Source organism: Ranitomeya variabilis, chromosome 3, assembly GCF_051348905.1.
Source record: "Ranitomeya variabilis isolate aRanVar5 chromosome 3, aRanVar5.hap1, whole genome shotgun sequence".
NCBI classification, from domain to species: domain Eukaryota; kingdom Metazoa; phylum Chordata; class Amphibia; order Anura; family Dendrobatidae; genus Ranitomeya; species Ranitomeya variabilis.
Window position 1 is genome coordinate 219288730 of NC_135234.1, and position 14598 is coordinate 219303327.

Below are 14598 nucleotides of genomic sequence, written 5' to 3' on the forward strand. Positions count from 1 at the left end.
AGTATAACGGCGTCACCTTGACAGTGTCTGTAGGTTAGTCAGCAAAATCCTGCTGACAAATTCCCTTTAGCCTCTTTAGCACCAAAAGAAAAAAAAACATTTAATATGGGACACGAAACACACAGGTTAAATGGCTGATCTGCAATTTACAATATGTAATGACCTATAATCCCAGATCTCCCAGGAGAATGTGACATACTTTTGACAGTGTCATTCCATGTACCCAACATGACTGCATGGCTCCGATGGGTTGTAAGGACAGGCAGGGGTCTGCTGAAGGTCTCTGTGCTTATTATGACGATTCTCCTGTGAAAGCCAGCATTTAGCTGAGACTGTGATTTTCACTATACATAGCAGTTTTGATCCACTGCTATATACTATGTATAACAAATAATGGTATCGGCAAGCATAATGTCATGGAAAAATTGGAGGAAAAACTCCACTAATAACAATAATAGAACAGTAAATAGAAATAATTCCACATATCATCTTATGGACTGTAATAGGGGCCAACTGCAACCAACAATATATAAAAAGACCAAGAAACAAAAACAACACTCATAAAGCCCATTAGAAGTAACCAAAATATAAATCTTTATTATTACCAAAACAGGAAAAAGGGACGAATTGGGCTAAAAAGAGTAAAACTAGACGTTAACAGCATCCAAAAAAATCGCCAAGGGCAAGCATGTCACAGACATTAAGTACAACATATATCATCAGTACAGATGTACAATCCATTATAGGAGGCAACCCAGAAATAACATCAAGTAATTGTGAATATAAATACCTTAGTGGATTGAAATGACAGGATCGCTGTGGCACGCCCGTCCACCCCGACGCGTGTTTCGGTCAAAAGACCTTTCTCAAGGGGTGTAAAGCATGTGTTAACGTCGCAAGAATAAATACAGGTGGACCGGAAATGGAGACGAGATCAGGATGCCACATTACCATGGGCACCATCGCAGCCACCGGATCGCACACAGCGCATCAGCCGAGACTGGAAACATGTGGGGCACCACGTAATCCGGATACAGATGCGTCGCTGGAGCACAAGCCGGCAAGCGCACAGGGAACCATGGAGCATGCGCATAGAGGTGTAAGGACACCAGCAGCCATGACAGCTGATGGCAAATAGTGAAATATATTATCAAAATTAGATTTTTACAAGAAACATAGTATCATGCTAAGTAATGGATAGCCTCAGGATACACACAGGCATCAAAGTGTATATCCTGAAGATAATCCAATGGAGCATTTAAGTATATAACTGCAAAAATTAACCCATAAAGTATCAAAACATATATATAGCAGAGTATATAGATGTATTACATAACGCATAAGGCCATTACAAACATATGACAGAAGACAATAGACAAATTAATATCAAAATATCTAGAAAAAATTATAAATATAAATACTGTATATATAAAGACAGTATTATGATATAAAGTATAGTAGCATAATAGCATATCAATCCTTTACTTAATTCCAAATATTAATCATCTAAAGTGAATTATCACAATTAGGCGAAACACCATGAATAACAGAAACTCGCCATGTACAGGGTAATAGTGCAGAACATATATATAAAGCATTTAAAATAGACAAAGATGTCAATATATCTAAGCGATGGCACATGTTCCATATTGCTTCTCTGGATAGTCCATAAATGGTAAACCCATTTCAGCATATTCTGCAAGGTTCTAATACTGGACCAAATCATTTCCGGACCTGCACATAAAAATTACAGAATGTTAAAATCATATAAAAACATATTTGGATGCGGGAAAATACTCAAAGAGTCAGTGGTCGGGCAATCAGAGAAACGGCACGGAACTTAAATTTTCAGAAAAAACTTGGCTCAGCCAGATGGAACAGGTTTACGGTGCCGGTGGGGCTGAAGCTTAGCGGCTGGGTGATTTGAGATGGGATGAAAAGAAATATGGGCACTGTTTTCTAGGGCACTTGCACCCAGTATTACTATATTATAGAGGGTTACTTTAGAATTTAGAGGGTACAGAGAACCACACAGCAGGTGCAATAATAGGATCACATACGGCAGCAGAGGCTCAGTATCGGGGTATCAGGTGCAGTAATAGGGTCAGATATGGCAGCAGCAGCTCAGTATCGGGGTATCAGGTGCAGTAATAGGGAGACATATGGCAGCAGTGGCTCAGTATTGGGGTATCAGGTGCAGTAATAGGGACACATATGGCAGCAGTGGCTCAGTATTGGGGTATTAGGTGCAGTAATAGGGACACATACGGCAGCAGAGGCTCAGTATTGGGGTATCAGGTGGTGTAACAGGGACACAAACAGGTGCAGCGGCTCAGTATTGGGATATCAGCTGGAGTAATAGAGACACATACGGAAGCAGCAGCTCAGTATCGGGGTATCAGGTACAGTAATAGGAACACATATGGCAGCAGCGGCTCAGTATTGGGGTATCAGGCGTAGTAATAGGGACACAAACGGCAGAGGCTAAGTATTGGGGTATCAGGTGGAGCAATAGGGACACATACTGCAGCAGCGGCTCAGTTTTGGAGTATCAGTGGAGTAATAGGGACACATAGGGCAGTAGCGGGTTAGTATTGGGGTATCAGGTGAAGTAATAGGGACACATACGGCAGCAGCGGCTCAGTATTGGGGTATCAGAAGCAGTAATAGGGACACATAAGGCAAGCAGCGGCTCAGTATTGGGATATCAGCAGGATGAGGAGTTTGTGCAGGTTGGGAATAGATGGTGATGGCTGGAATATGAGAAGTGAAACGTGTCTTTGTTGTATTTTCTGCAGCAGAGTCCTGGCTGGAAGATGTTATGTCAGTCTGGGCCAGATGGAAAAGATAGGAAAAGTGAACGATTCCATCAGAAAGGATGTCAGCGGTAAGTCATTATCTGTAATTGTGTTGTGATCACTTATATGTACTGTAGGGCTGGTATTTACCACTGACCATATGGCGGTAATATCAATATTGGTCATTGTATAGAGATTATTTTCAGTAACAGCGCGGTGATCTACTGAGGTTCTCCTCCACTATTAGGGTGCGTCACCGAGTTGTAATCAAGGTTACCTGGTCAGGGGCCCACTCAGAAAGTTCGCCCCCCTGAGCCAAAGCCCTAGCTATGCCTCTCATGTGTACTCAAGATATATGTACTTACTGTAATGTCTGTGACATGCTTGCCCTTGGCGATTTTTTGGATGCTGTTAACATCTAGTTTTATTCCTTTTAGCCCCATTCGTCCTTTTTCCTGTTTTGATAATAATAAAGATTTATATTTTGGTTACTTCTAATGGAATTTATGACTGTTGTTTTTGTTTCTTGGTCTTTTTATATATACTATGTATAGTAGAAGCAATCAGATTATTGCAGCTTCAGATCCCCTAAGGTGACTAACAAATACAGTAAAAAGCGAAAAATGTGTTTTAAAAAATATGAAAAAAAAAATGTAAAAAAAATATATAAAAGTTCAAATAACCCCCCTTTGGCCACATTAAAAATAAACCAATTAAAAAATACACATATTTGGCATTGCTGCATTCATAACAGTCTGATATATCAAAATATAAAATAAGTTAATCCGATTGGTAAACAGCGTAATGAATAGAAAAATAAAAATACCAGAATTACATTTTTTGGCTGCTGTAACATTGCAATAAAATGCAATAAGAGGCAACAACATATCTACCCCAGTATAGCATCAGTAAAACCATCAGCTCAGGGAGCAAAAAATAACACACTTGGATTTTTTTTTCAAGCTTTCCAGTACATCACGATGAAATGAATGGTACAACTTGTCCCACAAAAAACAAGCCCTCAAAAATATAAAAATATAAGGCTCTTGGAAGACGGGGAGGAACAAACTAAAACGAATAAAAGAATAACAGAAATTGTCAGCGGCGTGAAGAGGTTAGGGGGCATTAACAAATGAAATTTGCTTTTCTAAAGCCATGGTTTCTAGTTTTTTTCAATTTGTAATAATTTCTTGAAAATTTTGAAGCTTATTATGCTCCAAACTTGCAAATCTGATATTGTATCTAGTGCCGACCAGGAACAGAAAATTACCTGTTTGGCTGGTTCATCAGCTGAGATAAATAATTGTTTTGAATTATGGATAAAAACTTACAGCTATACAACTTTCAACACAATCACTTTCAGCTTTTATTTATGACAGCAATTCATTCTCCACCAGTTCAGTTATTTTGGGTGTCTTATAGCAAACTCCAATTAGAAGTTTACTATTATTACCTTCAAGATGGATATTTACCTATAACATCTTCTTACAGTTATTCTGTACAGGTCTTTGGAAAAGGGATTTGTATTTTTGTAAACTCAAATTTATGTTATCATTCCTATCTGTTCTGAAAAGTGTAGCTTTCTCATCCTGCCGGGTTTCCATTATATCCAGCCCATCACATATTAATGACAGGTACAGATTATAATTTCCAAATTATGCATTCAATTTGCAAAATTTCTTGCCTGCGCCAGCAGACTTTTGATACTACCAAGACATTTATTTTTCTTAGTTTCACATTCATTTTTAATCACCTTTCTACTTTCATTGCAAGTCCCAGCCCATCTAAATCCCCATCCAAGTAAATTCCACTTTCTACTAGTGCTAACCTATTTTTTGAACAACCACCCTCCCTCACTTACATCATAAATTAAAAGTTTCACCAACCTTTTAACCATTTTTTCCACCAGCAAAGCTGCACCCTCCACATTTAGATGAAGCCCATCCCTACTGTAGAGTCTGTAGCCGACAGAGAAGTCTGCTTCTGCAACAACTTCCTTTCACCAATTTATAAGCCACTTATTTAGGTCCCTAAGCTCTCGCTGTTGTTCTAGTGCACTGGTAATATTTCTGAAAACACTTAGAGATCCTGGATTCAGCTACTCTAATAGCTCCTTAAAATTATTTGTGACCTTTCCCTCTGACTTTGGTCATTGCTATTAATGTGTCCCAATGATGGATAGCTCTTCCTCAGCCTCACCCAGCAATTTGTCTATCCAATCCTCAATACGTCAAACCCAACTTCCTGGGAATTATTTATGCCGTACATTTTGTCGTGAGTCAAACCAGTTAGTGGGAATAATAAAGACTTTCTAAGTTATGAAGTATACTCTTCAATAACCAATATTTTGAAAACTCCTAGGTTATAATGCATTGCACAATATGCTATTAACTTTATACTTCAGCAGATGGAATGTAAGCATTCTTGGTTGATAAGCAACCATATCAACAAATTCGAAAAGGTAAGAATAATTAACCAAGTGAGACTGCAAAAAGCATCACAGAAAAAAGGCAACCGTATTTACCAACATCAAGTCACTAAGGGATGCAGTACGGTTACAGTGCACTTACATAGTGCTGGCTGGGCAGCCTGCCCGATCTGATAGTATGGATCAGTAAGTATCTGTGTGACTGATGCCCTCACTAGACTTAGTTGTGTTCAAATAACACAACCAACCCCTCTTTGAATGGTAGGCGTGGGAGTGGATATTTCATCATTACTTCGCATCTCTGTTTCCCCCTCCTTTATCACGGGGACCTGCTGCTCACTGCAGTGCAATAGAAATATGAACTGGTATTAGTACTGTAAATACGGCTGCTTTTTTTGTATAATGTATTTTTAATTTTATGTCCTTTTCAGAGAGCTGATTTTAGTGAGACTGCAAATATAAAAACTACAAATCTAATATCAGTTAGCAACATGAGAAACAAGTGAAAATGTAATTTGGGGTTTTTCTACATATCAGAATATTATATCATATCATACTATATTCATGATACGCAATTAACCATTTCCAAGGGCTGCAAAAAGCAGCAGACCACGCGGCTGCTATGTGGCCTATGAGTTGGGCTCCCCCTCTCCTTCTGTGGAGCATTTAGATTTCAGGGCATTTCAACTGCACCGGGGCCCAGAGCGGGAGGGGGCCCCCGACAAACATGCAAAGCAATGTTGTTAATAACAGACAGCGGCAGTATTACTGCTAACAGGAGAAGCAGGGGGCCCGTTCTCCTGCACGCATGTTATCTGATGGTCAAACGGGTCCCCCTCCTCACCTGTTAGCATACATTATGCTACTGTCCGGCTGGCTGTCACTCGTGCGGTCTGCGGTGAGGTGACGGGTGGCAGACGATGGGACAGGAAGAGAGGAGTGAGGGAGGGGGAGGGCCTCTCAGTGAGTCACTGAAGCTTGGTCTGCTTGTGTCTCACTGCTGCTGCTGTGCACGTTTGAACTCTTCCCAGAGCCTCAGTGATCCGCAGGACTGGGTCCTGGATACACATGAAAATAGGGGGGTGAGGGGAGGAATTACTGGTCTTGGTAGGGCCCGTCGGTAATAAATACCGTATATACTCGAGTATAAGCCGAGAATTTCAGCCCATTCTTTTAGGCTGAAATTGCCCCTCTCGGCTTATACTAGAGTCATACCCAGGGGTCGGCAGGGAAGGGGGAGCGGCAGCTGTGTAATCATACTCACCTGCTCCTGGCGCGGTCCCTGCTCTTTTTTGCGGGACAAGATGACGTTTTCAGCGGTACCATGGTTATTTATATCCGTTTTTCTGATCGCGTGCTATTCCACTTTTTGTTCTGCGGTATGATAATAAAGGGTTGTTTTTTGCCTCGTTTCTTTTAATTTTTTTTACGGTGTTCATTGAAGGGGTTAACAAGTAGGACAGTTTTATAGGTGGGGTCGTCATGGACGTGGCGATACTAAATATGTGTACTTTTATTGTTTTTTTTATTTAGATAAAGGAATGTATTTATGGGAACAATATATATATATTTTTTCTTTATTTAGGATTTTTTTTATTTTTTGTTTTTTACACATGTGAATATTTTTTTTTAACTTTATAACATTGCCCCAGGGGGGCATCATGTTATAGGGTCAGATCGCTGATCTGACACTTTGCAGAGCACTGTGTCAGATCAGCGATCTGACATGCAGGGCTGCAGGCTTACCAGTGCTTGCTCTGAGCAGGAGCTGGTAAGCCACCTCCCTGCAGGACCCGGTTGTAGCCCCGTGGCCATTTTGGATCCGGGGCCTGCAGGGAGGAGATGCTCTGTACATGATGATGAGCACATCGCCTTGTACCGAGGGTCTCAGGGAAGCCCGCAGGGAGCCCCCTCCCTGCGCGATGCTTCCCTATGCCCCCGGAACGCTGCGATCATCTTATATAATATATGAGTTTCACTTTTTGTATTGAAGAACAGAAATAAGCTAACTTTTTGATGATAGTCTAATTTTGGGAGATGCACATGTATGTCCTGGACTCAGCACGTTATCTTTGTATGGCATTCGTTACCATACCCTGAGCTAAGTGTACAAAAATATCACATGTACTTCAGCAAAACCTTTCATTAGGGTGAAGCAATGTACCCAGTACAGAGTTGAGTAATGTTCTAGTATTGGAAACTAATAATTTAATTTGACTTAATTAATATTTAACAGAGCTTCAGTCTGCACACTGCACAGAGTGAAGTAGCGCATCGAGGAAACAGGGTGGATGTATTTTTTTTATTTTGTCAGTTATTGCTTGTGGAGGGTACAATGGAGCATCACACTGTGTGGGTTTCACACAGTGTCAGTGTTTATGGAGGCATCATGCTGTGTGTGGGGGCATCATACTGTGTGTGGGGGCATCATACTGTGTGTGGGTGCTGTAGGGACCACCATACTGTAGAAAACTGTGGTCAACATCATACTATGTGGAGGACTATCATACTGTGTGGAGAACTGACTGCTTTGTTGAAGCAGTGGGGGCCATCATCAGTGTGTGAGGGATTGTAGTGACATCATGCTGTGTGGGGGCTGTAGTGGGCTTGAGTATGTGGGGGGAGTGTGGTGGCATCATACTGTATTGTGAATACTGTGTCCAAGACTGTTGGGGTATCGTACTGTGTGACTAAGACTGGGGTTGCACTTTATTGTAAGGGGGGCATAATACTGTGTGTGTGAAGCTGTGGGGACATCACATTATGTGAGGACCATTATAATCTGTGAGGGCGACACTAGCAGAGTCATGTGGGGGCATCATACTGTGTGAAAGACAATGGTCGCATTATACTGCATGGGGGTATTATACTGTGTGGAGGGACTGTGATTACATCATACTGTCTGAGGGGACTGTAGGGTTGTCATACTGTGTGGGTGGAGAATTTTGGGGATATGAAAGGAGTATCACAGCAGGTTAGAAAAATAAGGCGCTTCAGTAGGTGCACTATTTTTGTGTATGAGCTGTAATGCATGTCATTTTCCCTATGTTTAAAAGATGGGATGTATGTCCTTCTGTGACTGTGCCTATGTGTCGTTACAATGTCTGTTTTGATGAATATTTTTTTTTATTGGTGGAGGGGAGATTGAAAATCAATACAGTCTCTTGAAGTCATGTTGATTACAGTTTTTTTAATTTAAACATTACCACATTCATGTTTCTTAACAAAAATTTATGCAAGATGGTGAATTACTTTTTTCTTACATTTTCAGCTAACTTTCTCTCTTTCACTTTGAGATATATAATTTTCACTCAAATTTAAAACAAAAAAACTCAGCTGGTCTTGTAATCTGTTGTGATGCTAGTCACTTCTCATGGACTAGCTGTGAGGCAGAGTGGTCAAGAGTTCTAAGGTCAAGAGCCAGGAACGTACTTCATAAAACAGATGGAAGAGACAATCCAAGGTCCAAGGTCAGGCAATGAAAAATCTACAAACAGAATGCAAGGCACAGAGAGACAAAGCACACAATAGCTAAATGTACATCTGGAAGAGTCTGGGAGTAGCAGCTCAGTTAAGTATCCTGGCACTCACCTGGATAATGAACACCTGGAGACAGCCAGCGCCTCCCAGTCTCAGATGAGATCATGTTGATGATTATGGCTTACGGCCAATGAAAACCAAAAAGTCATTATCTCATTAAATTAGAATAATTAACATAAAACACCTGCAAAGGCTTCTTAAGCGTTTAAAAAGGTCCCTTATTCTGTTTCAGTAGGCTCCACAATCATGGGGAAGACTGCTGACTTGACAGATATCCAGAAGGCAGACTCTGTGAACAGCCAGCTTCTTTAGCAATGACCTTTTGTAGCTTGCCATCCTTGTGGAGTGTGTCAGTGACTGCCTTCTGGACGTCTGTCAACATAATAACAATAATAATAATAATCTTTATTTTTACATAGCACTAACATATTCCGCAGCGCTTTACAGTTTTGCACACATTATCATCACTGTCCCTGATGGAGCTCACAATCTAAATTCCCTATCAGTATGTCTTTGGAATGTGGGAGGAAACCGGAGTACCCGGAAGAAACCCACGCAAACACGGGGAGAACTGTTGTGAATTCCGCTCTTGAGCTTCCTCCGGTGGTTGTAAGTGGCACTTTTGTGAGTTCTGCTCTTGGGCTCCCTCCGGTGGTTTTAAGTGGTACTGCTGCTCCTTGGAATTAGCAGTCAGCAGCTGCTTCCACTGATTGTCTTTCTGGCTCGGCTATTTAACCTGGTTCTATCTTTCAGCCTGTGCCAGTTGTCTATGGTTCCTGGTTGGATTCACATCTCTGCTTGGATTTCCCTGATATTTTGACCAGTTCAGCAAAGATAAGTCCTAGCCTTGTTCTTTTGCAGTCCACTTTTTGTGGACTTAATCGTTCTGCGCTTTCTATGTTTTTTCTAGTCCAGCTTGTCAGTATGGATTATTTCAGTTATGCTGGAAGCTCTGGGAAGCAGATTTACCCTCCACACCTTTAGTCAGGTGTGGAGATTTTTGTAAACTCTGTGGTGGATTTTTCTAGTTTTTAATACTGACCGCACAGTATTCTGTCCTGTTCTATCTATCTAGCGAGAGTGGCCTCCTTTGCTACATCCTGGTTTCATTCTGCGTATGTCATTTCCCTCTCCACTCACAGTCAATATTTGTGGGGGCTGTCTAACCTTTGGGGATTTTCTCTGAGGCAAGATAGCTTTCCCGTTTCTATCTTTAGGGGTAGTTAATCCTCCGGCTGTGACGAGGTGTCTAGGGAGCGACAGGAACATCCCACGGCTACTTCTAGTGTGTGTTAAGCTCAGGAATTGGGTCAGTACAGGTACCACCTCCTCCAGAGCACGTCCCATGTTGCTCCTAAACCACCAGGTCATAACAGAGAACATACAAATTCCTTGCAGATGTTGTCCAAGGTGGGATTAGAACCCAAGACTCCAGCGCTGCAAGACTGCAGAGCTATCCACTGAGCCACTGTGCTGCCTGCACTGTAAGTTCGAAGGGCAGCCGGGGCCGCAGCAGAACACACAGGCGACTGCTGCGTGTTGACTTCCTCAAAGTGGTCGATGTTGCGGCTGCTGCTCCGACTGCGGAAGGTCGTCTGGGAAGTGAGGGACGCACCGCGGTTGTCACTGACAAGGCGGTAAATCCGGGAGCCCCAGTGGGACGTTAATAAAGGCAGAGGAGGCGGAGCCCGGCGCACAGAGTATTTAGTGATGGCTGGGAGGCGTTTGTGTCCGGGGGAAAAGACATGCCCCCGGACAAATTCGAGGCATCAGGGACAAATTATAAAAACGATTATTTTAGCGTTGAAAGGGACCACAATTAAAAGAGCCCCCTTGACAGAATGCAGCATTAGTGCTGCACAAGGTGGCTCTTTTAGTTAAAAATGCCTGGGGGGTGACAGGTTCCCTTTAAAATAATATATTAGTTTCACTTTTTGTATTGAAGAACTGAAATAAATTACCTTTTTGATGATATTCTAATTTTGTGAGAAGCACGAATATATATATATGTATGTGTGTGTGTATATAGATACATCTTACATACATACATACATCTCCTTTATTATGTATATTGCCATCCCTTATTAAACAGTGCCATCTCTTGTTATCCACAGCTCTGTCCCTAACATATCGGATTATATAGAGCCCTGCTTTTTATTACCGTTCTCTCTTGTTAGATACAGTGGGGGAAAAAAGTATTTTGTCAGCGACCAATAGTCTCTTTTATTATGTATATTGCCATCCCTTATTAAACAGTGCCATCTCTTATTATGCACAGCTCCGTCCCTAACATATCGGATTATATAGAGCCCTGTTTTTATTACCGTTCTCTCGTTAGATACAGTGGTGAAAAAAGTATTTAGCCAGCGACCAATTGTGCAAGTTCTCCCACATAAAAAGATAAGAGAGGTCTGTAATTAACATCATAGGTAGACCACAACTATGAGAGTCAAAATGAGAAAATAAATCCAGAAAATCACCTTGTCTGATTTGGCAAGATTTATTTTGCAAATTATGGTGGAAAATAAGTATTTGGTCATTAACAAAAGTTCATCTCAATATTTTGTTATATATCTTTTGTTGGCAATGACAGTGGTCAAACGTTTTCTGTATGTCTTCACAAGGTTGGCACACACTGTTGGTGATATGTTGGCCCATTCCTCCATGCAGATCTCCTCTAGAGCAGTGATGTTTTGGGCCTCTCGCTAGGCGACACGGACTTTCAACTCTCTCCAAAGGTTTTCTATGGGGTTAAGATCTGGACACTGGCTAGGCCACTCCAGTACCTCTATATGCTTCTTACGAAGTCACTCCTTTGTTGCCCTGGTGATGTTCTCGGGACCATTATCATGCTGAAAGACCCATCCACGTTTCATCTTCAATGCCCTTGCTGATGGAAGGAGGTTTGCACTCAAAATGTCATGATACATGGCCCCATTCATTCTTTCATGTACACGGATCAGTCGTCCTGGTCCCTTTACAAAGAAACAGCCCCAAAGCATGCCATCCCCATGCTTCACAGTTGGTATGGTGTTCTTGGGATGCAACTCAGCATTCTGTCTCCTCCAAACAGGATGAGTTTTTGTTTCTACCAAACAGTTCTACTTTGGTTTCATCAGACCATACGACATTCTCCCAATACTCTTCTGGATAATCCAAATGCTCTCTAGCAAACTTCAGATGGGCCTGGACATGTACTGGCTTAAGCTGGGGGACATTTCTGTCACTGCAGGATCTGAATCCCTGGCAGCGTAGTGTGTTACTGATGGTAACCTTTGTTACGGTGGTCCCAGTTCTATGCAGGTCATTCATTCATTAGGTCTCCCCGTGTGGGATTTTTGCTTAGAAAACAGCAAAACGGCAGAGATGCTTACCTGCCTAGGCCTCCAAACAAATGCACTATCAGGATGCAGTGGACCCATGTAGTTAAGATGGCAGCAACACAGTTTTGGTCTTGTAAATTGTGGTGTCTGTTCACATGTGATGCATTTGGATAGGCCTGGGCAGCCTGCCTGATCCTGCAGTGACAGATGTGTCCCCCAGCTTAAGCCAGTACATGTCTGGGCCCATTTGAAGTTTGCTAGAGAGCATTTGGATTATCCAGAAGAGTATTGGGAGAATGTCATAAGGTCTGATGAAACCAAAGTAGAACTGTTTGGTAGAAACAAAAACTGTTTTTGTGCTATATTTGTTTAGTGTTAGGACTCATAAGTGTGGGGACCCATGACGTGGGTACGAGCTTGCGTATTTTGGCCAAAATATTAACTAATACCTCACATATTTTTTATATGTATTTTTTACACTTTTTTCGGGGGGGAAGTTGGGCCCCTTCGGTCTTGTAAACTGTGGTGTCTGTTCACATGGGATGCATTTGGATAGCGCTGGGCAGCCTGCCTGATCTAATAAAAGGGTGTCACTACTAGGCTGTTAACCTGGATGCTGTGCATCTCCATTGTGTGAACAGCACCACATATAAGTATTTTATGTGCACAGATATGCCAAGCAGCCACCCCCTCATTTGATTGGTAGGTTGTGAGTGGTTGCCTCATCGGTATTTCTACATCTGTGTTGCCGCCATCTTAATTACATGGGTCCACGGCATCCTGATAGTGCATTTGTTTGGAGGCCTAGGCAGGTAAGCATCTCTGCTGTTTTCTGAATTTTTGGAGGATCTCTGAATCCTCTTTTTGTGCTATATTTGTTTAGCATTAGGACTCGTATGTGTGGGAACCTGTGACGTGGGTACGAGCTTGTGTATTTTAGCCAAAATATTAACTAATACCTCACTTTTTTTATATCTGTTTTTTGCACTTTTTTGGGGGCGCAGTTGGGCCCATTCGGTCTTGTAAACTGTGGTGTCTGTTCACATGGGATGCATTTGGATAGCGCTGGGCAGCCCGCCTGATCTAATAAAGGGGTGTCACTACTAGGCTGTTAACCTGGACGCTGTGCATCTCCATTGTGTGAACAGCACCACATACAAGTCTTTTATGTGCAGTAATATATGCCAAGCAACCACCCCCTCCATTTTATTGGTAGGTTGTGAGTGGTTGCTTCATCAGTATTTCTGCACCTGTGTTGCCGCCATCATATTTACATGGGTCCACTGCATCCTGATAGTGCATTTGTTTGAAGGCCTAGGCGGGTAAACATCTCTGCTGTTTTGCTGGTTTCTGAATTTTTGGAGGATCTCTGAATCCTCTTTTTGTGCTGCTCCATGTCGTCCAAATACTTTTTGAAATCAACCTCCTCATCTGATGAGGATGAGAAACGGCAGCAGCAGCATTGGCAGGATCCGAGTCCTCTTGCTCTTGGCTGTCCTGTAGCCCACTCATCCTAACTGCTATCTCAATCAGAGCTTACTTTCCTTTAGTAAGCTGTTGATCATCCAGCAATATACGATGACTTGGGTACACATAAACAGCTGCCAGAAGAATTTTATTTTTCTAATAGCAGTGTCTCTCTCCATTTCATTGAAGCAGCAATGCCATCTGCGATTAAACCTCCTCTTTGGGACAGGCAAAACTACAAGTTCTTCCACTTCTTTATAAAAAATGCCAGGAGTTAAATCCTTAGCTTATAACTCTTAGTCGCTGTAAATGGGTGATGAAGCAATTCCCTCAATTCAGTCACATGTGTTCATTGACCTTCATGTAGTGTTACCTGAGGGTTGTTCATATCTACAAGGAAGGGTTTCAGCTCAAGCAATCGCTCAGTCATTAAATAGATGCTGCCCCACCGAGTGGCTGCATGCACAATTGCCCCTTTTCCAGCATATCTCTTCAAGATGGAATCAATTTTAGGGGTTCTGGCAGCAATAGCCAATATCCTCACTTTGCTAATCATAGTTTGAGCATGTCCCTCTTGCAGACTATCTCTTATTGCCAGCTGCAGCGTGTGGACAACACAGTACATGTGACGAATAGGAAAGAGGTGTAAAGCAGCTTCAACAAGATCATCTAATTGTAAAGAATTATTTTTGTAATGCAACTGCGGAGCAGTTGCGCTCAGCCACCACCAGGGGGCGATGTTACGGGAAAAGGGTTGCACTTACTGTGTAGCACTTCGGTGCAGAAGTGCAGGCTGCCACCAGGAGGTGGCAGAGTAGTCAGACAGGCCGAAGTCAGCAACAAACAGGGATATGAAGTACCAGAGGTCACAGCAAAGCACAAGGTCAGAGACGAGCCAAAAGTCAGAGCCAGATGGGAGACCGGTATCCAAAACGTGAGATGGAAAGAGGAGTCAAGGTACAAGCCAGAGGGTCAAAAGCCAGTTGGGAAACGCAGTACCATAGACAGAAAAAACAGAGGCAGTGTTCGGAGTTCAAGCCAA

The 14598-nt window shown here is 42.2% G+C and overlaps 1 long non-coding RNA gene across 1 annotated transcript in view; it reads right to left on the reverse strand.

Moving 5' to 3' along the window:
* Nucleotides 1-570: 570 nt before the first annotated feature.
* LOC143815683 (uncharacterized) overlaps nt 571-14598 on the reverse strand; it is a 34237-nt gene continuing 20209 nt past the window's right edge. The window contains exons 2-3 of the long non-coding RNA XR_013223780.1: nt 3164-3253; nt 571-1734 (exon numbers count right to left, since the gene is read on the reverse strand). This is a non-coding gene — a long non-coding RNA (uncharacterized LOC143815683). The remainder of the gene's footprint in view (nt 1735-3163; nt 3254-14598) is intronic.